The sequence below is a fragment of the Chiloscyllium punctatum genome, chromosome 30 (assembly GCF_047496795.1).
Source record: "Chiloscyllium punctatum isolate Juve2018m chromosome 30, sChiPun1.3, whole genome shotgun sequence".
Classification (NCBI taxonomy): Eukaryota; Metazoa; Chordata; class Chondrichthyes; order Orectolobiformes; family Hemiscylliidae; genus Chiloscyllium; species Chiloscyllium punctatum.
Window position 1 is genome coordinate 26,720,653 of NC_092768.1, and position 26,262 is coordinate 26,746,914.

Genomic DNA, 26,262 nt, shown 5'->3' on the forward strand with positions numbered 1-26,262 from the left:
GAATAGAACATAGAAAAGTCCAGCACAGAACAGGCCCTTTGGCCCACGATGTTGTGCCGAGGTTCAATCCTAATGTAATGTAACCTACGCAACCCTCAACTCACTGCTCTCCATGTGCACGTCCAGCAGTTCCTTAAATGACCCCAATGACTCTGCTTCCACCACCACAGCTGGCAACCCATTCCATGCATTCACAACTCTCTGCGTAAAGAACCTACCTCTGACGTCTCCTCGATACTTTCCTCCGGATATCTTCAAACTATGACTCGGGCTATTGACTCTGTCTGTGCCACTCATTATTCAAAGATATTCAATGCTAGAACATCAATGACGCTCTGTCGTGAAGACCTGAGTAGGTTTACAATCTTTGTTTATCCACTGGTTGGAGTCCCATCGAGCACAAAGAAAGACGATTGCGTTCGTCAGAGGGCATTGGCTTTCTGCATTTGAACCTAGTATGGTCTGCTTCAGTATCTGAGGAGTTGTCAGTGGTGCTACCATGTTGCAATCGTGAACAAAAATGCCCACTTCTGACTATATGAGAGAATGAAGGTCACTGATGACATTTGGATATATGACAGTACCCTTGCCGATGAAGGACTCCTGCCCGAGAGATCGATTTTGCTGGTCCTGGGATGCTGCCTGCCCCGGCAGTGCTTTTCCAGCACCACTCTCATCTCATTCTCATTCGGCGTATGGAGTCTGGCCCATCATTCTGGGATCACGGCCGGTCATCTCACTATGTCGATCTTACTTAATGCCAGGAAACGATGGATTACGCCGTGAAAATACTCAAAAACGGAGCGTGCGGAGCGGAGATTTCGACACGATCCCATCCCACCCCACACGCCGCTGGACATCGGTGAGGGCGCAGCCAGGCGAAATGGACCCGTCGCATCGGGCTGAACTCTGTTACACCGTGCAGCATTTGAAATAAAGGGCGCTCCAACGCATTGGCCGGGAATCGAACCCGGCTCCCTCGCGTGGGAGGCGAGAATTCTACCACTGAACCACCAATGCACCTGCCGACGGCGTACCCGCTTGAACTTTCCTACCGTTTGAACTCCAGCAGGAAACAAAACCGGTATTCTTGATATTCTGTCCTATGGCGCAGCAAACTGACTCCAATCTCCAGCATCTGCAGCCCTGACTTTCTCCATTGCTGATATGGCGAGAACCCAAGGAGGAAAATCGCAATGAAGCGCGGTTTGTTTGACTAGTTTGATTTTATCTGAACACTGTCTTTTATTTCAAAATATATAAAGTAAATAATACAACTGGGATTCTAGGCTCAAAATTATTACTTGCAAATTATAGTTTGCCTAGATGGGTCCTGACCAAGTGGAGAACGCTATTCTTAAAATGGAAATGAGTTCTACTTTAATGATAACATTAACGTGTTATGTGCACACAGTCAGCACAGCTCATGTTTATAAACACAAGAACATAGCGATGGTGGTAGGAATAGCCCACAGATCAAGCCTGCTCCCTGTAGTTAATGATCAACTTCACTTTCCTGCCCCTCTCTTGGTTTTGGAAGCATTCCAACTATTTCTCCAATCCAGCCTCGAATAGAACATAGAAAAGTCCAGCACAGAACAGGCCCTTTGGCCCACGATGTTGTGCCGAGGTTCAATCCTAATGTAATGTAACCTACGCAACCCTCAACTCACTGCTCTCCATGTGCACGTCCAGCAGTTCCTTAAATGACCCCAATGACTCTGCTTCCACCACCACAGCTGGCAACCCATTCCATGCATTCACAACTCTCTGCGTAAAGAACCTACCTCTGACGTCTCCTCGATACTTTCCTCCGGATATCTTCAAACTATGACTCGGGCTATTGACTCTGTCTGTGCCACTCATTATTCAAAGATATTCAATGCTAGAACATCAATGACGCTCTGTCGTGAAGACCTGAGTAGGTTTACAATCTTTGTTTATCCACTGGTTGGAGTCCCATCGAGCACAAAGAAAGACGATTGCGTTCGTCAGAGGGCATTGGCTTTCTGCATTTGAACCTAGTATGGTCTGCTTCAGTATCTGAGGAGTTGTCAGTGGTGCTACCATGTTGCAATCGTGAACAAAAATGCCCACTTCTGACTATATGAGAGAAGGAAGGTCACTGATGACGTTTGGATATATGACAGTACCCTTGCCGATGAAGGACTCCTGCCCGAGAGATCGATTTTGCTGGTCCTGGGATGCTGCCTGCCCCGGCAGTGCTTTTCCAGCACCACTCTCATCTCATTCTCATTCGGCGTATGGAGTCTGGCCCATCATTCTGGGATCACAGCCGGTCATCTCACTATGTCGATCTTACTTAATGCCAGGAAACGATGGATTACGCCGTGAAAATACTCAAAAACGGAGCGTGCGGAGCGGAGATTTCGACACGATCCCATCCCACCCCACACGCTGAGTGAACACACCCTGCTAACCGCGCCGCAGGACATCGGTGAGGGCGCAGCCAGGCGAAATGGACCCGTCGCATCGGGCTGAACTCTGTTACACCGTGCAGCATTTGAAATAAAGGGCACTCCAACGCATTGGCCGAGAATCGAACCCGGCTCCCTCGCGTGGGAGGCGAGAATTCTACCACTGAACCACCAATGCACCGGCCGACGGCCGCCCCGCTAGAACTTTCCTACCGTTTGAACTCCAGCATGAAACAAAACCGGTATTCTTGATATTCTGTCCTGTGGCGAAGCAAACTGACTCCAATCTCCAGCATCTGCAGCCCTGACTTTCTCCATTGCTGATATGGCGAGAACCCAAGTAGGAAAATCGCAACGAAGCGCGGTTTGTTTGACTCGTTTGATTTTATCTGAACACTGTCTTTTATTTCAAAATATATAAAGTAAATAATACAACTGGGATTCTAGGCTCAAAATTATTACTTGCAAAATATAGTTTGCCTAGATGGGTCCTGACCAAGTGGAGAACGCTATTCTTAAAATGGAAATGAGTTCTACTTTAATGATAACATTAACGTGTTATGTGCACACAGTCAGCACAGCTCATGTTTATAAACACAAGAACATAGAGATGGTGGTAGGAATAGCCCACAGATCAAGCCTGCTCGCTGTAGTTAATGATCAACTTCACTTTCCTGCCCCTCTCTTGGTTTTGGAAGCATACCAACTATTTCTCCAATCCAGCCTCGAATAGAACATAGAAAAGTCCAGCACAGAACAGGCCCTTTGGCCCACGATGTTGTGCCGAGGTTCAATCCTAATGTAATGTAACCTACGCAACCCTCAACTCACTGCTCTCCATGTGCACGTCCAGCAGTTCCTTAAATGACCCCAATGACTCTGCTTCCACCACCACAGCTGGCAACCCATTCCATGCATTCACAACTCTCTGCGTAAAGAACCTACCTCTGACGTCTCCTCGATACTTTCCTCCGGATATCTTCAAACTATGACTCGGGCTATTGACTCTGTCTGTGCCACTCATTATTCAAAGATATTCAATGCTAGAACATCAATGACGCTCTGTCGTGAAGACCTGAGTAGGTTTACAATCTTTGTTTATCCACTGGTTGGAGTCCCATCGAGCACAAAGAAAGACGATTGCGTTCGTCAGAGGGCATTGGCTTTCTGCATTTGAACCTAGTATGGTCTGCTTCAGTATCTGAGGAGTTGTCAGTGGTGCTACCATGTTGCAATCGTGAACAAAAATGCCCACTTCTGACTATATGAGAGAATGAAGGTCACTGATGACATTTGGATATATGACAGTACCCTTGCCGATGAAGGACTCCTGCCCGAGAGATCGATTTTGCTGGTCCTGGGATGCTGCCTGCCCCGGCAGTGCTTTTCCAGCACCACTCTCATCTCATTCTCATTCGGCGTATGGAGTCTGGCCCATCATTCTGGGATCACGGCCGGTCATCTCACTATGTCGATCTTACTTAATGCCAGGAAACGATGGATTACGCCGTGAAAATACTCAAAAACGGAGCGTGCGGAGCGGAGATTTCGACACGATCCCATCCCACCCCACACGCTGAGTGAACACACCCTGCTAACCGCGCCGCAGGACATCGGTGAGGGCGCAGCCAGGCGAAATGGACCCGTCGCATCGGGCTGAACTCTGTTACACCGTGAAGCATTTGAAATAAAGGGCGCTGCAATGCATTGGCCGGGAATCGAAGCCGGCTCCCTCGCGTGGGAGGCGAGAATTCTACCACTGAACCACCAATGCACCTGCCGACGGCGGACCCGCTAGAACTTTCCTACCGTTTGAACTCCAGCAGGAAACAAAACCGGTATTCTTGATATTCTGTCCTGTGGCGCAGCAAACTGACTCCAATCTCCAGCATCTGCAGCCCTGACTTTCTCCATTGCTGATATGGCGAGAACCCAAGTAGGAAAATCGCAACGAAGCGCGGTTTGTTTGACTAGTTTGATTTTATCTGAACACTGTCTTTTATTTCAAAATATATAAAGTAAATAATACAACTGGGATTCTAGGCTCAAAATTATTACTTGCAAATTATAGTTTGCCTAGATGGGTCCTGACCAAGTGGAGAACGCTATTCTTAAAATGGAAATGAGTTCTACTTTAATGATAACATTAACGTGTTATGTGCACACAGTCAGCACAGCTCATGTTTATAAACACAAGAACATAGAGATGGTGGTAGGAATAGCCCACAGATCAAGCCTGCTCGCTGTAGTTAATGATCAACTTCACTTTCCTGCCCCTCTCTTGGTTTTGGAAGCATACCAACTATTTCTCCAATCCAGCCTCGAATAGAACATAGAAAAGTCCAGCACAGAACAGGCCCTTTGGCCCACGATGTTGTGCCGAGGTTCAATCCTAATGTAATGTAACCTACGCAACCCTCAACTCACTGCTCTCCATGTGCACGTCCAGCAGTTCCTTAAATGACCCCAATGACTCTGCTTCCACCACCACAGCTGGCAACCCATTCCATGCATTCACAACTCTCTGCGTAAAGAACCTACCTCTGACGTCTCCTCGATACTTTCCTCCGGATATCTTCAAACTATGACTCGGGCTATTGACTCTGTCTGTGCCACTCATTATTCAAAGATATTCAATGCTAGAACATCAATGACGCTCTGTCGTGAAGACCTGAGTAGGTTTACAATCTTTGTTTATCCACTGGTTGGAGTCCCATCGAGCACAAAGAAAGACGATTGCGTTCGTCAGAGGGCATTGGCTTTCTGCATTTGAACCTAGTATGGTCTGCTTCAGTATCTGAGGAGTTGTCAGTGGTGCTACCATGTTGCAATCGTGAACAAAAATGCCCACTTCTGACTATATGAGAGAAGGAAGGTCACTGATGACGTTTGGATATATGACAGTACCCTTGCCGATGAAGGACTCCTGCCCGAGAGATCGATTTTGCTGGTCCTGGGATGCTGCCTGCCCCGGCAGTGCTTTTCCAGCACCACTCTCATCTCATTCTCATTCGGCGTATGGAGTCTGGCCCATCATTCTGGGATCACGGCCGGTCATCTCACTATGTCGATCTTACTTAATGCCAGGAAACGATGGATTACGCCGTGAAAATACTCAAAAACGGAGCGTGCGGAGCGGAGATTTCGACACGATCCCATCCCACCCCACACGCTGAGTGAACACACCCTGCTAAGCGCGCCGCAGGACATCGGTGAGGGCGCAGCCAGGCGAAATGGACACGTCGCATCGGGCTGAACTCTGTTACACCGCGCAGCGTTTGAAATAAAGGGCGCTGCCATGCAGTGGCCGGGAATCGAACCCAGCTCCCTCGCGTGGGAGGCGAGAATTCTACCACTGAACCACCAATGCACCTGCCGACGGCGGACCCGCTAGAACTTTCCTACCGTTTGAACTCCAGCAGGAAACAAAACCGGTATTCTTGATATTCTGTCCTGTGGCGCAGCAAACTGACTCCAATCTCCAGCATCTGCAGCCCTGACTTTCTCCATTGCTGATATGGCGAGAACCCAAGTAGGAAAATCGCAACGAAGCGCGGTTTGTTTGACTAGTTTGATTTTATCTGAACACTGTCTTTTATTTCAAAATATATAAAGTAAATAATACAACTGGGATTCTAGGCTCAAAATTATTACTTGCAAATTATAGTTTGCCTAGATGGGTCCTGACCAAGTGGAGAACGCTATTCTTAAAATGGAAATGAGTTCTACTTTAATGATAACATTAACGTGTTATGTGCACAGAGTCAGCACAGCTCATGTTTATAAACACAAGAACATAGAGATGGTGGTAGGAATAGCCCACAGATCAAGCCTGCTCGCTGTAGTTAATGATCAACTTCACTTTCCTGCCCCTCTCTTGGTTTTGGAAGCATACCAACTATTTCTCCAATCCAGCCTCGAATAGAACATAGAAAAGTCCAGCACAGAACAGGCCCTTTGGCCCACGATGTTGTGCCGAGGTTCAATCCTAATGTAATGTAACCTACGCAACCCTCAACTCACTGCTCTCCATGTGCACGTCCAGCAGTTCCTTAAATGACCCCAATGACTCTGCTTCCACCACCACAGCTGGCAACCCATTCCATGCATTCACAACTCTCTGCGTAAAGAACCTACCTCTGACGTCTCCTCGATACTTTCCTCCGGATATCTTCAAACTATGACTCGGGCTATTGACTCTGTCTGTGCCACTCATTATTCAAAGATATTCAATGCTAGAACATCAATGACGCTCTGTCGTGAAGACCTGAGTAGGTTTACAATCTTTGTTTATCCACTGGTTGGAGTCCCATCGAGCACAAAGAAAGACGATTGCGTTCGTCAGAGGGCATTGGCTTTCTGCATTTGAACCTAGTATGGTCTGCTTCAGTATCTGAGGAGTTGTCAGTGGTGCTACCATGTTGCAATCGTGAACAAAAATGCCCACTTCTGACTATATGAGAGAAGGAAGGTCACTGATGACGTTTGGATATATGACAGTACCCTTGCCGATGAAGGACTCCTGCCCGAGAGATCGATTTTGCTGGTCCTGGGATGCTGCCTGCCCCGGCAGTGCTTTTCCAGCACCACTCTCATCTCATTCTCATTCGGCGTATGGAGTCTGGCCCATCATTCTGGGATCACGGCCGGTCATCTCACTATGTCGATCTTACTTAATGCCAGGAAACGATGGATTACGCCGTGAAAATACTCAAAAACGGAGCGTGCGGAGCGGAGATTTCGACACGATCCCATCCCACCCCACACGCTGAGTGAACACACCCTGCTAACCGCGCAGCAGGACATCGGTGAGGGCGCAGCCAGGCGAAATGGACCCGTCGCATCGGGCTGAACTCTGTTACACCGTGCAGCATTTGAAATAAAGGGCGTTGCAATGCATTGGCCGGGAATCGAACCCGGCGCCCTCGCGTGTGAGGCGAGAATTCTACCACTGAACCACCAATGCACCTGCCGGTGGCGTACCTGCTAGAACTTTCCTACCGTTTGAACTCCAGCAGGAAACAAAACCGGTATTCTTGATATTCTGTCCTGTGGCGCAGCAAACTGACTCCAATCTCCAGCATCTGCAGCCCTGACTTTCTCCATTGCTGATATGGCGAGAACCCAAGTAGGAAAATCGCAACGAAGCGCGGTTTGTTTGACTAGTTTGATTTTATCTGAACACTGTCTTTTATTTCAAAATATATAAAGTAAATAATACAACTGGGATTCTAGGCTCAAAATTATTACTTGCAAATTATAGTTTGCCTAGATGGGTCCTGACCAAGTGGAGAACGCTATTCTTAAAATGGAAATGAGTTCTACTTTAATGATAACATTAACGTGTTATGTGCACACAGTCAGCACAGCTCATGTTTATAAACACAAGAACATAGAGATGGTGGTAGGAATAGCCCACAGATCAAGCCTGCTCGCTGTAGTTAATGATCAACTTCACTTTCCTGCCCCTCTCTTGGTTTTGGAAGCATACCAACTATTTCTCCAATCCAGCCTCGAATAGAACATAGAAAAGTCCAGCACAGAACAGGCCCTTTGGCCCACGATGTTGTGCCGAGGTTCAATCCTAATGTAATGTAACCTACGCAACCCTCAACTCACTGCTCTCCATGTGCACGTCCAGCAGTTCCTTATATGACCCCAATGACTCTGCTTCCACCACCACAGCTGGCAACCCATTCCATGCATTCACAACTCTCTGCGTAAAGAACCTACCTCTGACGTCTCCTCGATACTTTCCTCCGGATATCTTCAAACTATGACTCGGGCTATTGACTCTGTCTGTGCCACTCATTATTCAAAGATATTCAATGCTAGAACATCAATGACGCTCTGTCGTGAAGACCTGAGTAGGTTTACAATCTTTGTTTATCCACTGGTTGGAGTCCCATCGAGCACAAAGAAAGACGATTGCGTTCGTCAGAGGGCATTGGCTTTCTGCATTTGAACCTAGTATGGTCTGCTTCAGTATCTGAGGAGTTGTCAGTGGTGCTACCATGTTGCAATCGTGAACAAAAATGCCCACTTCTGACTATATGAGAGAAGGAAGGTCACTGATGACGTTTGGATATATGACAGTACCCTTGCCGATGAAGGACTCCTGCCCGAGAGATCGATTTTGCTGGTCCTGGGATGCTGCCTGCCCCGGCAGTGCTTTTCCAGCACCACTCTCATTTCATTCTCATTCGGCGTATGGAGTCTGGCCCATCATTCTGGGATCACGGCCGGTCATCTCACTATGTCGATCTTACTTAATGCCAGGAAACGATGGATTACGCCGTGAAAATACTCAAAAACGGAGCGTGCGGAGCGGAGATTTCGACACGATCCCATCCCACCCCACACGCTGAGTGAACACACCCTGCTAACCGCGCAGCAGGACATCGGTGAGGGCGCAGCCAGGCGAAATGGACCCGTCGCATCGGGCTGAACTCTGTTACACCGTGCAGCATTTGAAATAAAGGGCGTTGCAATGCATTGGCCGGGAATCGAACCCGGCTCCCTCGCGTGGGAGGCGAGAATTCTACCACTGAACCACCAATGCACCGGCCGGCAGCGTACCCGCTCGAACTTTCCTACCGTTTGAACTCCAGCAGGAAACAAAACCGGTATTCTTGATATTCTGTCCTGTGGCGCAGCAAACTGACTCCAATCTCCAGCATCTGCAGCCCTGACTTTCTCCATTGCTGATATGGCGAGAACCCAAGTAGGAAAATCGCAACGAAGCACGGTTTGTTTGACTCGTTTGATTTTATCTGAACACTGTCTTTTATTTCAAAATATATAAAGTAAATAATACAACTGGGATTCTAGGCTCAAAATTATTACTTGCAAATTATAGTTTGCCTAGATGGGTCCTGACCAAGTGGAGAACGCTATTCTTAAAATGGAAATGAGTTCTACTTTAATGATAACATTAACGTGTTATGTGCACACAGTCAGCACAGCTCATGTTTATAAACACAAGAACATAGAGATGGTGGTAGGAATAGCCCACAGATCAAGCCTGCTCGCTGTAGTTAATGATCAACTTCACTTTCCTGCCCCTCTCTTGGTTTTGGAAGCATACCAACTATTTCTCCAATCCAGCCTCGAATAGAACATTGAAAAGTCCAGCACAGAACAGGCCCTTTGGCCCACGATGTTGTGCCGAGGTTCAATCCTAATGTAATGTAACCTACGCAACCCTCAACTCACTGCTCTCCATGTGCACGTCCAGCAGTTCCTTAAATGACCCCAATGACTCTGCTTCCACCACCACAGCTGGCAACCCATTCCATGCATTCACAACTCTCTGCGTAAAGAACCTACCTCTGACGTCTCCTCGATACTTTCCTCCGGATATCTTCAAACTATGACTCGGGCTATTGACTCTGTCTGTGCCACTCATTATTCAAAGATATTCAATGCTAGAACATCAATGACGCTCTGTCGTGAAGACCTGAGTAGGTTTACAATCTTTGTTTATCCACTGGTTGGAGTCCCATCGAGCACAAAGAAAGACGATTGCGTTCGTCAGAGGGCATTGGCTTTCTGCATTTGAACCTAGTATGGTCTGCTTCAGTATTTGAGGAGTTGTCAGTGGTGCTACCATGATGCAATCGTGAACAAAAATGCCCACTTCTGACTATATGAGAGAAGGAAGGTCACTGATGACGTTTGGATATATGACAGTACCCTTGCCGATGAAGGACTCCTGCCCGAGAGATCGATTTTGCTGGTCCTGGGATGCTGCCTGCCCCGGCAGTGCTTTTCCAGCACCACTCTCATCTCATTCTCATTCGGCGTATGGAGTCTGGCCCATCATTCTGGGATCACGGCCGGTCATCTCACTATGTCGATCTTACTTAATGCCAGGAAACGATGGATTACGCCGTGAAAATACTCAAAAACGGAGCGTGCGGAGCGGAGATTTCGACACGATCCCATCCCACCCCACACGCCGCTGGACATCGGTGAGGGCGCAGCCAGGCGAAATGGACCCGTCGCATCGGGCTGAACTCTGTTACACCGTGCAGCATTTGAAATAAAGGGCGCTCCAACGCATTGGCCGGGAATCGAACCCGGCTCCCTCGCGTGGGAGGCGAGAATTCTACCACTGAACCACCAATGCACCTGCCGACGGCGTACCCGCTTGAACTTTCCTACCGTTTGAACTCCAGCAGGAAACAAAACCGGTATTCTTGATATTCTGTCCTATGGCGCAGCAAACTGACTCCAATCTCCAGCATCTGCAGCCCTGACTTTCTCCATTGCTGATATGGCGAGAACCCAAGGAGGAAAATCGCAATGAAGCGCGGTTTGTTTGACTAGTTTGATTTTATCTGAACACTGTCTTTTATTTCAAAATATATAAAGTAAATAATACAACTGGGATTGTAGGCTCAAAATTATTACTTGCAAATTATAGTTTGCCTAGATGGGTCCTGACCAAGTGGAGAACGCTATTCTTAAAATGGAAATGAGTTCTACTTTAATGATAACATTAACGTGTTATGTGCACACAGTCAGCACAGCTCATGTTTATAAACACAAGAACATAGCGATGGTGGTAGGAATAGCCCACAGATCAAGCCTGCTCCCTGTAGTTAATGATCAACTTCACTTTCCTGCCCCTCTCTTGGTTTTGGAAGCATTCCAACTATTTCTCCAATCCAGCCTCGAATAGAACATAGAAAAGTCCAGCACAGAACAGGCCCTTTGGCCCACGATGTTGTGCCGAGGTTCAATCCTAATGTAATGTAACCTACGCAACCCTCAACTCACTGCTCTCCATGTGCACGTCCAGCAGTTCCTTAAATGACCCCAATGACTCTGCTTCCACCACCACAGCTGGCAACCCATTCCATGCATTCACAACTCTCTGCGTAAAGAACCTACCTCTGACGTCTCCTCGATACTTTCCTCCGGATATCTTCAAACTATGACTCGGGCTATTGACTCTGTCTGTGCCACTCATTATTCAAAGATATTCAATGCTAGAACATCAATGACGCTCTGTCGTGAAGACCTGAGTAGGTTTACAATCTTTGTTTATCCACTGGTTGGAGTCCCATCGAGCACAAAGAAAGACGATTGCGTTCGTCAGAGGGCATTGGCTTTCTGCATTTGAACCTAGTATGGTCTGCTTCAGTATCTGAGGAGTTGTCAGTGGTGCTACCATGTTGCAATCGTGAACAAAAATGCCCACTTCTGACTATATGAGAGAAGGAAGGTCACTGATGACGTTTGGATATATGACAGTACCCTTGCCGATGAAGGACTCCTGCCCGAGAGATCGATTTTGCTGGTCCTGGGATGCTGCCTGCCCCGGCAGTGCTTTTCCAGCACCACTCTCATCTCATTCTCATTCGGCGTATGGAGTCTGGCCCATCATTCTGGGATCACGGCCGGTCATCTCACTATGTCGATCTTACTTAATGCCAGGAAACGATGGATTACGCCGTGAAAATACTCAAAAACGGCGCGTGCGGAGCGGAGATTTCGACACGATCCCATCCCACCCCACACGCTGAGTGAACACACCCTGCTAAGCGCGCCGCAGGACATCGGTGAGGGCGCAGCCAGGCGAAATGGACACGTCGCATCGGGCTGAACTCTGTTACACCGCGCAGCATTTGAAATAAAGGGCGTTGCAATGCATTGGCCGGGAATCGAACCCGGCTCCCTCGCGTGGGAGGCGAGAATTCTACCACTGAACCACCAATGCACCGGCCGGCAGCGTACCCGCTCGAACTTTCCTACCGTTTGAACTCCAGCAGGAAACAAAACCGGTATTCTTGATATTCTGTCCTGTGGCGCAGCAAACTGACTCCAATCTCCAGCATCTGCAGCCCTGACTTTCTCCATTGCTGATATGGCGAGAACCCAAGTAGGAAAATCGCAACGAAGCACGGTTTGTTTGACTCGTTTGATTTTATCTGAACACTGTCTTTTATTTCAAAATATATAAAGTAAATAATACAACTGGGATTCTAGGCTCAAAATTATTACTTGCAAATTATAGTTTGCCTAGATGGGTCCTGACCAAGTGGAGAACGCTATTCTTAAAATGGAAATGAGTTCTACTTTAATGATAACATTAACGTGTTATGTGCACACAGTCAGCACAGCTCATGTTTATAAACACAAGAACATAGAGATGGTGGTAGGAATAGCCCACAGATCAAGCCTGCTCGCTGTAGTTAATGATCAACTTCACTTTCCTGCCCCTCTCTTGGTTTTGGAAGCATACCAACTATTTCTCCAATCCAGCCTCGAATAGAACATTGAAAAGTCCAGCACAGAACAGGCCCTTTGGCCCACGATGTTGTGCCGAGGTTCAATCCTAATGTAATGTAACCTACGCAACCCTCAACTCACTGCTCTCCATGTGCACGTCCAGCAGTTCCTTAAATGACCCCAATGACTCTGCTTCCACCACCACAGCTGGCAACCCATTCCATGCATTCACAACTCTCTGCGTAAAGAACCTACCTCTGACGTCTCCTCGATACTTTCCTCCGGATATCTTCAAACTATGACTCGGGCTATTGACTCTGTCTGTGCCACTCATTATTCAAAGATATTCAATGCTAGAACATCAATGACGCTCTGTCGTGAAGACCTGAGTAGGTTTACAATCTTTGTTTATCCACTGGTTGGAGTCCCATCGAGCACAAAGAAAGACGATTGCGTTCGTCAGAGGGCATTGGCTTTCTGCATTTGAACCTAGTATGGTCTGCTTCAGTATTTGAGGAGTTGTCAGTGGTGCTACCATGATGCAATCGTGAACAAAAATGCCCACTTCTGACTATATGAGAGAAGGAAGGTCACTGATGACGTTTGGATATATGACAGTACCCTTGCCGATGAAGGACTCCTGCCCGAGAGATCGATTTTGCTGGTCCTGGGATGCTGCCTGCCCCGGCAGTGCTTTTCCAGCACCACTCTCATCTCATTCTCATTCGGCGTATGGAGTCTGGCCCATCATTCTGGGATCACGGCCGGTCATCTCACTATGTCGATCTTACTTAATGCCAGGAAACGATGGATTACGCCGTGAAAATACTCAAAAACGGAGCGTGCGGAGCGGAGATTTCGACACGATCCCATCCCACCCCACACGCCGCTGGACATCGGTGAGGGCGCAGCCAGGCGAAATGGACCCGTCGCATCGGGCTGAACTCTGTTACACCGTGCAGCATTTGAAATAAAGGGCGCTCCAACGCATTGGCCGGGAATCGAACCCGGCTCCCTCGCGTGGGAGGCGAGAATTCTACCACTGAACCACCAATGCACCTGCCGACGGCGTACCCGCTTGAACTTTCCTACCGTTTGAACTCCAGCAGGAAACAAAACCGGTATTCTTGATATTCTGTCCTATGGCGCAGCAAACTGACTCCAATCTCCAGCATCTGCAGCCCTGACTTTCTCCATTGCTGATATGGCGAGAACCCAAGGAGGAAAATCGCAATGAAGCGCGGTTTGTTTGACTAGTTTGATTTTATCTGAACACTGTCTTTTATTTCAAAATATATAAAGTAAATAATACAACTGGGATTGTAGGCTCAAAATTATTACTTGCAAATTATAGTTTGCCTAGATGGGTCCTGACCAAGTGGAGAACGCTATTCTTAAAATGGAAATGAGTTCTACTTTAATGATAACATTAACGTGTTATGTGCACACAGTCAGCACAGCTCATGTTTATAAACACAAGAACATAGCGATGGTGGTAGGAATAGCCCACAGATCAAGCCTGCTCCCTGTAGTTAATGATCAACTTCACTTTCCTGCCCCTCTCTTGGTTTTGGAAGCATTCCAACTATTTCTCCAATCCAGCCTCGAATAGAACATAGAAAAGTCCAGCACAGAACAGGCCCTTTGGCCCACGATGTTGTGCCGAGGTTCAATCCTAATGTAATGTAACCTACGCAACCCTCAACTCACTGCTCTCCATGTGCACGTCCAGCAGTTCCTTAAATGACCCCAATGACTCTGCTTCCACCACCACAGCTGGCAACCCATTCCATGCATTCACAACTCTCTGCGTAAAGAACCTACCTCTGACGTCTCCTCGATACTTTCCTCCGGATATCTTCAAACTATGACTCGGGCTATTGACTCTGTCTGTGCCACTCATTATTCAAAGATATTCAATGCTAGAACATCAATGACGCTCTGTCGTGAAGACCTGAGTAGGTTTACAATCTTTGTTTATCCACTGGTTGGAGTCCCATCGAGCACAAAGAAAGACGATTGCGTTCGTCAGAGGGCATTGGCTTTCTGCATTTGAACCTAGTATGGTCTGCTTCAGTATCTGAGGAGTTGTCAGTGGTGCTACCATGTTGCAATCGTGAACAAAAATGCCCACTTCTGACTATATGAGAGAAGGAAGGTCACTGATGACGTTTGGATATATGACAGTACCCTTGCCGATGAAGGACTCCTGCCCGAGAGATCGATTTTGCTGGTCCTGGGATGCTGCCTGCCCCGGCAGTGCTTTTCCAGCACCACTCTCATCTCATTCTCATTCGGCGTATGGAGTCTGGCCCATCATTCTGGGATCACGGCCGGTCATCTCACTATGTCGATCTTACTTAATGCCAGGAAACGATGGATTACGCCGTGAAAATACTCAAAAACGGAGCGTGCGGAGCGGAGATTTCGACACGATCCCATCCCACCCCACACGCTGAGTGAACACACCCTGCTAAGCGCGCCGCAGGACATCGGTGAGGGCGCAGCCAGGCGAAATGGACACGTCGCATCGGGCTGAACTCTGTTACACCGCGCAGCGTTTGAAATAAAGGGCGCTGCCATGCATTGGCCGGGAATCGAACCCAGCTCCCTCGCGTGGGAGGCGGGAATTCTACCACTGAACCACCAATGCACCTGCCGACGGCGGACCCGCTAGAACTTTCCTACCGTTTGAACTCCAGCAGGAAACAAAACCGGTATTCTTGATATTCTGTCCTGTGGCGCAGCAAACTGACTCCAATCTCCAGCATCTGCAGCCCTGACTTTCTCCATTGCTGATATGGCGAGAACCCAAGTAGGAAAATCGCAACGAAGCGCGGTTTGTTTGACTAGTTTGATTTTATCTGAACACTGTCTTTTATTTCAAAATATATAAAGTCAATAATACAACTGGGATTCTAGGCTCAAAATTATTACTTGCAAATTATAGTTTGCCTAGATGGGTCCTGACCAAGTGGAGAACGCTATTCTTAAAATGGAAATGAGTTCTACTTTAATGATAACATTAACGTGTTATGTGCACACAGTCAGCACAGCTCATGTTTATAAACACAAGAACATAGAGATGGTGGTAGGAATAGCCCACAGATCAAGCCTGCTCGCTGTAGTTAATGATCAACTTCACTTTCCTGCCCCTCTCTTGGTTTTGGAAGCATACCAACTATTTCTCCAATCCAGCCTCGAATAGAACATAGAAAAGTCCAGCACAGAACAGGCCCTTTGGCCCACGATGTTGTGCCGAGGTTCAATCCTAATGTAATGTAACCTACGCAACCCTCAACTCACTGCTCTCCATGTGCACGTCCAGCAGTTCCTTAAATGACCCCAATGACTCTGCTTCCACCACCACAGCTGGCAACCCATTCCATGCATTCACAACTCTCTGCGTAAAGAACCTACCTCTGACGTCTCCTCGATACTTTCCTCCGGATATCTTCAAACTATGACTCGGGCTATTGACTCTGTCTGTGCCACTCATTATTCAAAGATATTCAATGCTAGAACATCAATGACGCTCTGTCGTGAAGACCTGAGTAGGTTTACAATCTTTGTTTATCCACTGGTTGGAGTCCCATCGAGCACAAAGAAAGACGATTGCGTTCGTCAGAGGGCATTGGCTTTCTGCATTTGAACCTAGTATGGTCTGCTTCAGTATCTGAGGAGTTGTCAGTGGTGCTACCATGTTGCAATCGTGAACAAAAATGCCCACTTCTGACTATATGAGAGAAGGAAGGTCACTGATGACGTTTGGATATATGACAGTACCCTTGCCGATGAAGGACTCCTGCCCGAGAGATCGATTTTGCTGTTCCTGGGATGCTGCCTGCCCCGGCAGTGCTTTTCCAGCACCACTCTCATCTCATTCTCATTCGGCGTATGGAGTCTGGCCCATCATTCTGGGATCACGGCCGGTCATCTCACTATGTCGATCTTACTTAATGCCAGGAAACGATGGATTACGCTGTGAAAATACTCAAAAACGGAGCGTGCGGAGCGGAGATTTCGACACGATCCCATCCCACCCCACACGCTGAGTGAACACACCCTGCTAACCGCGCAGCAGGACATCGGAGAGGGCGCAGCCAGGCGAAATGGACCCGTCGCATCGGGCTGAACTCTGTTACACCGTGCAGCATTTGAAATAAAGGGCGCTGCAATGCATTGGCCGGGAATCAAACCCGGCTCCCACGCGTGGGAGGCGAGAATTCTACCACTGAACCACCAATGCACCTGCCGACGGCGGATCCGCTAGAACTTTCCTACCGTTTGAACTCCAGCAGGAAACAAAACCGGTATTCTTGATATTCTGTCCTGTGGCGCAGCAAACTGACTCCAATCTCCAGCATCTGCAGCCCTGACTTTCTCCATTGCTGATATGGCGAGAACCCAAGTAGGAAAATCGCAACGAAGCGCGGTTTGTTTGACTCGTTTGATTTTATCTGAACACTGTCTTTTATTTCAAAATATATAAAGTAAATAATACAACTGGGATTCTAGGCTCAAAATTATTACTTGCAAATTATAGTTTGCCTAGATGGGTCCTGACCAAGTGGAGAACGCTATTCTTAAAATGGAAATGAGTTCTACTTTAATGATAACATTAACGTGTTATGTGCACACAGTCAGCACAGCTCATGTTTATAAACACAAGAACATAGAGATGGTGGTAGGAATAGCCCACAGATCAAGCCTGCTCGCTGTAGTTAATGATCAACTTCACTTTCCTGCCCCTCTCTTGGTTTTGGAAGCATACCAACTATTTCTCCAATCCAGCCTCGAATAGAACATAGAAAAGTCCAGCACAGAACAGGCCCTTTGGCCCACGATGTTGTGCCGAGGTTCAATCCTAATGTAATGTAACCTACGCAACCCTCAACTCACTGCTCTCCATGTGCACGTCCAGCAGTTCCTTAAATGACCCCAATGACTCTGCTTCCACCACCACAGCTGGCAACCCATTCCATGCATTCACAACTCTCTGCGTAAAGAACCTACCTCTGACGTCTCCTCGATACTTTCCTCCGGATATCTTCAAACTATGACTCGGGCTATTGACTCTGTCTGTGCCACTCATTATTCAAAGATATTCAATGCTAGAACATCAATGACGCTCTGTCGTGAAGACCTGAGTAGGTTTACAATCTTTGTTTATCCACTGGTTGGAGTCCCATCGAGCACAAAGAAAGACGATTGCGTTCGTCAGAGGGCATTGGCTTTCTGCATTTGAACCTAGTATGGTCTGCTTCAGTATCTGAGGAGTTGTCAGTGGTGCTACCATGTTGCAATCGTGAACAAAAATGCCCACTTCTGACTATATGAGAGAAGGAAGGTCACTGATGACGTTTAGATATATGACAGTACCCTTGCCGATGAAGGACTCCTGCCCGAGAGATCGATTTTGCTGTTCCTGGGATGCTGCCTGCCCCGGCAGTGCTTTTCCAGCACCACTCTCATCTCATTCTCATTCGGCGTATGGAGTCTGGCCCATCATTCTGGGATCACGGCCGGTCATCTCACTATGTCGATCTTACTTAATGCCAGGAAACGATGGATTACGCCGTGAAAATACTCAAAAACGGAGCGTGCGGAGCGGAGATTTCGACACGATCCCATCCCACCCCACACGCTGAGTGAACACACCCTGCTAAGCGCGCCGCAGGACATCGGTGAGGGCGCAGCCAGGCGAAATGGACCCGTCGCATCGGGCTGAACTCTGTTACACCGCGCAGCGTTTGAAGTAAAGGGCGCTGCAATGCATTGGCCGGGAATCGAACCCGGCTCCCTCGCGTGGGAGGCGAGACTTCTACCACTGAACCACCAATGCACCTGCCGACGGCGGATCCGCTAGAACTTTCCTACCGTTTGAACTCCAGCAGGAAACAAAACCGGTATTCTTGATATTCTGTCCTGTGGCGCAGCAAACTGACTCCAATCTCCAGCATCTGCAGCCCTGACTTTCTCCATTGCTGATATGGCGAGAACCCAAGTAGGAAAATCGCAACGAAGCGCGGTTTGTTTGACTCGTTTGATTTTATCTGAACACTGTCTTTTATTTCAAAATATATAAAGTAAATAATACAACTGGGATTCTAGGCTCAAAATTATTACTTGCAAATTATAGTTTGCCTAGATGGGTCCTGACCAAGTGGAGAACGCTATTCTTAAAATGGAAATGAGTTCTACTTTAATGATAACATTAACGTGTTATGTGCACACAGTCAGCACAGCTCATGTTTATAAACACAAGAACATAGAGATGGTGGTAGGAATAGCCCACAGATCAAGCCTGCTCGCTGTAGTTAATGATCAACTTCACTTTCCTGCCCCTCTCTTGGTTTTGGAAGCATACCAACTATTTCTCCAATCCAGCCTCGAATAGAACATAGAAAAGTCCAGCACAGAACAGGCCCTTTGGCCCACGATGTTGTGCCGAGGTTCAATCCTAATGTAATGTAACCTACGCAACCCTCAACTCACTGCTCTCCATGTGCACGTCCAGCAGTTCCTTAAATGACCCCAATGACTCTGCTTCCACCACCACAGCTGGCAACCCATTCCATGCATTCACAACTCTCTGCGTAAAGAACCTACCTCTGACGTCTCCTCGATACTTTCCTCCGGATATCTTCAAACTATGACTCGGGCTATTGACTCTGTCTGTGCCACTCATTATTCAAAGATATTCAATGCTAGAACATCAATGACGCTCTGTCGTGAAGACCTGAGTAGGTTTACAATCTTTGTTTATCCACTGGTTGGAGTCCCATCGAGCACAAAGAAAGACGATTGCGTTCGTCAGAGGGCATTGGCTTTCTGCATTTGAACCTAGTATGGTCTGCTTCAGTATCTGAGGAGTTGTCAGTGGTGCTACCATGTTGCAATCGTGAACAAAAATGCCCACTTCTGACTATATGAGAGAAGGAAGGTCACTGATGACGTTTGGATATATGACAGTACCCTTGCCGATGAAGGACTCCTGCCCGAGAGATCGATTTTGCTGGTCCTGGGATGCTGCCTGCCCCGGCAGTGCTTTTCCAGCACCACTCTCATCTCATTCTCATTCGGCGTATGGAGTCTGGCCCATCATTCTGGGATCACGGCCGGTCATCTCACTATGTCGATCTTACTTAATGCCAGGAAACGATGGATTACGCCGTGAAAATACTCAAAAACGGAGCGTGCGGAGCGGAGATTCCGACACGATCCCATCCCACCCCACACGCGGAATGAACACACCCTGCTAACCGCGCAGCAGGACATGGGCGAGGGCGCAGCCAGGCGAAATGGACCCGTCGCATCGGGCTGAACTCTGTTACACCGCGCAGCGTTTGAAATAAAGGGCGCTGCAATGCATTGGCCGGGAATCGAACCCGGCTCCCTCGCGTGGGAGGCGAGAATTCTACCACTGAACCACCAATGCACCTGCCGACGGCGCACCCGCTAGAACTTTCCTACCGTTTGAACTCCAGCAGGAAACAAAACCGGTATTCTTGATATTCTGTCCTGTGGCGCAGCAAACTGACTCCAATCTCCAGCATCTGCAGCCCTGACTTTCTCCATTGCTGATATGGCGAGAACCCAAGTAGGAAAATCGCAACGAAGCGCGGTTTGTTTGACTAGTTTGATTTTATCTGAACACTGTCTTTTATTTCAAAATATATAAAGTAAATAATACAACTGGGATTCTAGGCTCAAAATTATTACTTGCAAATTATAGTTTGCCTAGATGGGTCCTGACCAAGTGGAGAACGCTATTCTTAAAATGGAAATGAGTTCTACTTTAATGATAACATTAACGTGTTATGTGCACACAGTCAGCACAGCTCATGTTTATAAACACAAGAACATAGAGATGGTGGTAGGAATAGCCCACAGATCAAGCCTGCTCGCTGTAGTTAATGATCAACTTCACTTTCCTGCCCCTCTCTTGGTTTTGGAAGCATACCAACTATTTCTCCAATCCAGCCTCGAATAGAACATAGAAAAGTCCAGCACAGAACAGGCCCTTTGGCCCACGATGTTGTGCCGAGGTTCAATCCTAATGTAATGTAACCTCCGCAACCCTCAACTCACTGCTCTCCATGTGCACGTCCAGCAGTTCCTTAAATGACCCCAATGACTCTGCTTCCACCACCACAGCTGGCAACCCATTCCATGCATTCACAACTCTCTGCGTAAAGAACCTACCTCTGACGTCTCCTCGATACTTTCCTCCGGATATCTTCAAACTATGACTCGGGCTATTGACTCAGTCTGTGCCACTCATTATTCAAAGATATTCAATGCTAGAACATCAATGACGCTCTGTCGTGAAGACCTGAGTAGGTTTACAATCTTTGTTTATCCACTGGTTGGAGTCCCATCGAGCACAAAGAAAGACGATTGCGTTCGTCAGAGGGCATTGGCTTTCTGCATTTGAACCTAGTATGGTCTGCTTCAGTATCTGAGGAGTTGTCAGTGGTGCTACCATGTTGCAATCGTGAACAAAAATGCCCACTTCTGACTATATGAGAGAAGGAAGGTCACTGATGACGTTTAGATATATGACAGTACCCTTGCCGATGAAGGACTCCTGCCCGAGAGATCGATTTTGCTGTTCCTGGGATGCTGCCTGCCCCGGCAGTGCTTTTCCAGCACCACTCTCATCTCATTCTCATTCGGCGTATGGAGTCTGGCCCATCATTCTGGGATCACGGCCGGTCATCTCACTATGTCGATCTTACTTAATGCCAGGAAACGATGGATTACGCCGTGAAAATACTCAAAAACGGAGCGTGCGGAGCGGAGATTTCGACACGATCCCATCCCACCCCACACGCTGAGTGAACACACCCTGCTAAGCGCGCCGCAGGACATCGGTGAGGGCGCAACCAGGCGAAATGGACCCGTCGCATCGGGCTGAACTCTGTTACACCGCGCAGCGTTTGGAATAAAGGGCGCTGCAATGCATTGGCCGGGAATCGAACCCGGCTCCCTCGCGTGGGAGGCGAGAATTCTACCACTGAACCACCAATGCACCTGCCGACGGCGGACCCGCTAGAACTTTCCTACCGTTTGAACTCCAGCAGGAAACAAAACCGGTATTCTTGATATTCTGTCCTGTGGCGCAGCAAACTGACTCCAATCTCCAGCATCTGCAGCCCTGACTTTCTCCATTGCTGATATGGCGAGAACCCAAGTAGGAAAATCGCAACGAAGCGCGGTTTGTTTGACTAGTTTGATTTTATCTGAACACTGTCTTTTATTTCAAAATATATAAAGTAAATAATACAACTGGGATTCTAGGCTCAAAATTATTACTTGCAAATTATAGTTTGCCTAGATGGGTCCTGACCAAGTGGAGAACGCTATTCTTAAAATGGAAATGAGTTCTACTTTAATGATAACATTAACGTGTTATGTGCACACAGTCAGCACAGCTCATGTTTATAAACACAAGAACATAGAGATGGTGGTAGGAATAGCCCACAGATCAAGCCTGCTCGCTGTAGTTAATGATCAACTTCACTTTCCTGCCCCTCTCTTGGTTTTGGAAGCATACCAACTATTTCTCCAATCCAGCCTCGAATAGAACATAGAAAAGTCCAGCACAGAACAGGCCCTTTGGCCCACGATGTTGTGCCGAGGTTCAATCCTAATGTAATGTAACCTCCGTAACCCTCAACTCACTGCTCTCCATGTGCACGTCCAGCAGTTCCTTAAATGACCCCAATGACTCTGCTTCCACCACCACAGCTGGCAACCCATTCCATGCATTCACAACTCTCTGCGTAAAGAACCTACCTCTGACGTCTCCTCGATACTTTCCTCCGGATATCTTCAAACTATGACTCGGGCTATTGACTCAGTCTGTGCCACTCATTATTCAAAGATATTCAATGCTAGAACATCAATGACGCTCTGTCGTGAAGACCTGAGTAGGTTTACAATCTTTGTTTATCCACTGGTTGGAGTCCCATCGAGCACAAAGAAAGACGATTGCGTTCGTCAGAGGGCATTGGCTTTCTGCATTTGAACCTAGTATGGTCTGCTTCAGTATCTGAGGAGTTGTCAGTGGTGCTACCATGTTGCAATCGTGAACAAAAATGCCCACTTCTGACTATATGAGAGAAGGAAGGTCACTGATGACGTTTGGATATATGACAGTACCCTTGCCGATGAAGGACTCCTGCCCGAGAGATCGATTTTGCTGGTCCTGGGATGCTGCCTGCCCCGGCAGTGCTTTTCCAGCACCACTCTCATCTCATTCTCATTCGGCGTATGGAGTCTGGCCCATCATTCTGGGATCACGGCCGGTCATCTCACTATGTCGATCTTACTTAATGCCAGGAAACGATGGATTACGCCGTGAAAATACTCAAAAACGGAGCGTGCGCAGCGGAGATTTCGACACGATCCCATCCCACCCCACACGCTGAGTGAACACACCCTGCTAACCGCGCAGCAGGACATCGGTGAGGGCGCAGCCAGGCGAAATGGACCCGTCGCATCGGGCTGAACTCTGTTACACCGTGCAGCATTTGAAATAAAGGGCGCTGCAATGCATTGGCCGGGAATCGAACTCCAGCAGGAAACAAAACCGGTATTCTTGATATTCTGTCCTGTGGCGCAGCAAACTGACTCCAATCTCCAGCATCTGCAGCCCTGACTTTCTCCATTGTTGATATGGCGAGAACCCAAGTAGGAAAATCGCAACGAAGCGCCGTTTGTTTGACTAGTTTGATTTTATCTGAACACTGTCTTTTATTTCAAAATATATAAAGTAAATAATACAACTGGGATTCTAGGCTCAAAATTATTACTTGCAAATTATAGTTTGCCTAGATGGGTCCTGACCAAGTGGAGAACGCTATTCTTAAAATGGAAATGAGTTCTACTTTAATGATAACATTAACGTGTTATGTGCACACAGTCAGCACAGCTCATGTTTATAAACACAAGAACATAGAGATGGTGGTAGGAATAGCCCACAGATCAAGCCTGCTCGCTGTAGTTAATGATCAACTTCACTTTCCTGCCCCTCTCTTGGTTTTGGAAGCATACCAACTATTTCTCCAATCCAGCCTCGAATAGAACATAGAAAAGTCCAGCACAGAACAGGCCCTTTGGCCCACGATGTTGTGCCGAGGTTCAATCCTAATGTAATGTAACCTACGCAACCCTCAACTCACTGCTCTCCATGTGCACGTCCAGCAGTTCCTTAAATGACCCCAATGACTCTGCTTCCACCACCACAGCTGGCAACCCATTCCATGCATTCACAACTCTCTGCGTAAAGAACCTACCTCTGACGTCTCCTCGATACTTTCCTCCGGATATCTTCAAACTATGACTCGGGCTATTGACTCTGTCTGTGCCACTCATTATTCAAAGATATTCAATGCTAGAACATCAATGACGCTCTGTCGTGAAGACCTGAGTAGGTTTACAATCTTTGTTTATCCACTGGTTGGAGTCCCATCGAGCACAAAGAAAGACGATTGCGTTCGTCAGAGGGCATTGGCTTTCTGCATTTGAACCTAGTATGGTCTGCTTCAGTATCTGAGGAGTTGTCAGTGGTGCTACCATGTTGCAATCGTGAACAAAAATGCCCACTTCTGACTATATGAGAGAAGGAAGGTCACTGATGACGTTTGGATATATGACAGTACCCTTGCCGATGAAGGACTCCTGCCCGAGAGATCGATTTTGCTGGTCCTGGGATGCTGCCTGCCCCGGCAGTGCTTTTCCAGCACCACTCTCATCTCATTCTCATTCGGCGTATGGAGTCTGGCCCATCATTCTGGGATCACGGCCGGTCATCTCACTATGTCGATCTTACTTAATGCCAGGAAACGATGGATTACGCCGTGAAAATACTCAAAAACGGAGCGTGCGCAGCGGAGATTTCGACACGATCCCATCCCACCCCACACGCTGAGTGAACACACCCTGCTAACCGCACAGCAGGACATCGGTGAGGGCGCAGCCAGGCGAAATGGACCCGTCGCATCGGGCTGAACTCTGTTACACCGTGCAGCATTTGAAATAAAGGGCGCTGCAATGCATTGGCCGGGAATCGAACTCCAGCAGGAAACAAAACCGGTATTCTTGATATTCTGTCCTGTGGCGCAGCAAACTGACTCCAATCTCCAGCATCTGCAGCCCTGACTTTCTCCATTGCTGATATGGCAAGAACCCAAGTAGGAAAATCGCAACGAAGCGCCGTTTGTTTGACTAGTTTGATTTTATCTGAACACTGTCTTTTATTTCAAAATATATAAAGTAAATAATACAACTGGGATTCTAGGCTCAAAATTATTACTTGCAAATTATAGTTTGCCTAGATGGGTCCTGACCAAGTGGAGAACGCTATTCTTAAAATGGAAATGAGTTCTACTTTAATGATAACATTAACGTGTTATGTGCACACAGTCAGCACAGCTCATGTTTATAAACACAAGAACATAGAGATGGTGGTAGGAATAGCCCACAGATCAAGCCTGCTCGCTGTAGTTAATGATCAACTTCACTTTCCTGCCCCTCTCTTGGTTTTGGAAGCATACCAACTATTTCTCCAATCCAGCCTCGAATAGAACATAGAAAAGTCCAGCACAGAACAGGCCCTTTGGCCCACGATGTTGTGCCGAGGTTCAATCCTAATGTAATGTAACCTACGCAACCCTCAACTCACTGCTCTCCATGTGCACGTCCAGCAGTTCCTTAAATGACCCCAATGACACTGCTTCCACCACCACAGCTGGCAACCCATTCCATGCATTCACAACTCTCTGCGTAAAGAACCTACCTCTGACGTCTCCTCGATACTTTCCTCCGGATATCTTCAAACTATGACTCGGGCTATTGACTCTGTCTGTGCCACTCATTATTCAAAGATATTCAATGCTAGAACATCAATGACGCTCTGTCGTGAAGACCTGAGTAGGTTTACAATCTTTGTTTATCCACTGGTTGGAGTCCCATCGAGCACAAAGAAAGACGATTGCGTTCGTCAGAGGGCATAGGCTTTCTGCATTTGAACCTAGTATGGTCTGCTTCAGTATCTGAGGAGTTGTCAGTGGTGCTACCATGTTGCAATCGTGAACAAAAATGCCCACTTCTGACTATATGAGAGAAGGAAGGTCACTGATGACGTTTGGATATATGACAGTACCCTTGCCGATGAAGGACTCCTGCCCTAGAGATCGATTTTGCTGGTCCTGGGATGCTGCCTGCCCCGGCAGTGCTTTTCCAGCACCACTCTCATCTCATTCTCATTCGGCGTATGGAGTCTGGCCCATCATTCTGGGATCACGGCCGGTCATCTCACTATGTCGATCTTACTTAATGCCAGGAAACGATGGATTACGCCGTGAAAATACTCAAAAACGGAGCGTGCGGAGCGGAGATTTCGACACGATCCCATCCCACCCCACACGCTGAGTGAACACACCCTGCTAACCGCGCAGCAGGACATCCGTGAGGGCGCAGCCAGGCGAAATGGACCCGTCGCATCGGGCTGAACTCTGTTACACCGTGCAGCATTTGAAATAAAGGGCGCTGCAATGCATTGGCCGGGAATCGA

General features: G+C 47.7%; 14 non-coding genes across 14 annotated transcripts; all 14 read right to left on the bottom strand.

The window, feature by feature from the left end:
• Positions 1 to 949: 949 nt before the first annotated feature.
• trnag-ccc (transfer RNA glycine (anticodon CCC)) lies at positions 950 to 1,020 on the bottom strand. Its single transcript has one exon. It is a non-coding gene; the product is annotated as a tRNA-Gly (tRNA).
• Positions 1,021 to 2,545: 1,525 nt separating this feature from the next.
• Positions 2,546 to 2,616, bottom strand: trnag-ccc (transfer RNA glycine (anticodon CCC)). The gene has a single exon. It is a non-coding gene; the product is annotated as a tRNA-Gly (tRNA).
• A 1,525-nt stretch (positions 2,617 to 4,141) lies between these two features.
• Positions 4,142 to 4,212, bottom strand: trnag-ccc (transfer RNA glycine (anticodon CCC)). The gene has a single exon. It is a non-coding gene; the product is annotated as a tRNA-Gly (tRNA).
• Positions 4,213 to 5,737: 1,525 nt separating this feature from the next.
• Positions 5,738 to 5,808, bottom strand: trnag-ccc (transfer RNA glycine (anticodon CCC)). The gene has a single exon. It is a non-coding gene; the product is annotated as a tRNA-Gly (tRNA).
• Positions 5,809 to 7,333: 1,525 nt separating this feature from the next.
• Positions 7,334 to 7,404, bottom strand: trnav-cac (transfer RNA valine (anticodon CAC)). Its single transcript has one exon. It is a non-coding gene; the product is annotated as a tRNA-Val (tRNA).
• A 1,525-nt stretch (positions 7,405 to 8,929) lies between these two features.
• Positions 8,930 to 9,000, bottom strand: trnag-ccc (transfer RNA glycine (anticodon CCC)). Its single transcript has one exon. It is a non-coding gene; the product is annotated as a tRNA-Gly (tRNA).
• Positions 9,001 to 10,498: 1,498 nt separating this feature from the next.
• Positions 10,499 to 10,569, bottom strand: trnag-ccc (transfer RNA glycine (anticodon CCC)). The gene has a single exon. It is a non-coding gene; the product is annotated as a tRNA-Gly (tRNA).
• Positions 10,570 to 12,094: 1,525 nt separating this feature from the next.
• Positions 12,095 to 12,165, bottom strand: trnag-ccc (transfer RNA glycine (anticodon CCC)). The gene has a single exon. It is a non-coding gene; the product is annotated as a tRNA-Gly (tRNA).
• A 1,498-nt stretch (positions 12,166 to 13,663) lies between these two features.
• On the bottom strand, positions 13,664 to 13,734 carry trnag-ccc (transfer RNA glycine (anticodon CCC)). The gene has a single exon. It is a non-coding gene; the product is annotated as a tRNA-Gly (tRNA).
• Positions 13,735 to 15,259: 1,525 nt separating this feature from the next.
• Positions 15,260 to 15,330, bottom strand: trnag-ccc (transfer RNA glycine (anticodon CCC)). The gene has a single exon. It is a non-coding gene; the product is annotated as a tRNA-Gly (tRNA).
• Positions 15,331 to 16,855: 1,525 nt separating this feature from the next.
• On the bottom strand, positions 16,856 to 16,926 carry trnag-ccc (transfer RNA glycine (anticodon CCC)). Its single transcript has one exon. It is a non-coding gene; the product is annotated as a tRNA-Gly (tRNA).
• A 1,525-nt stretch (positions 16,927 to 18,451) lies between these two features.
• Positions 18,452 to 18,522, bottom strand: trnag-ccc (transfer RNA glycine (anticodon CCC)). The gene has a single exon. It is a non-coding gene; the product is annotated as a tRNA-Gly (tRNA).
• Positions 18,523 to 20,047: 1,525 nt separating this feature from the next.
• On the bottom strand, positions 20,048 to 20,118 carry trnag-ccc (transfer RNA glycine (anticodon CCC)). Its single transcript has one exon. It is a non-coding gene; the product is annotated as a tRNA-Gly (tRNA).
• Positions 20,119 to 21,643: 1,525 nt separating this feature from the next.
• On the bottom strand, positions 21,644 to 21,714 carry trnag-ccc (transfer RNA glycine (anticodon CCC)). Its single transcript has one exon. It is a non-coding gene; the product is annotated as a tRNA-Gly (tRNA).
• Positions 21,715 to 26,262: the final 4,548 nt, after the last annotated feature.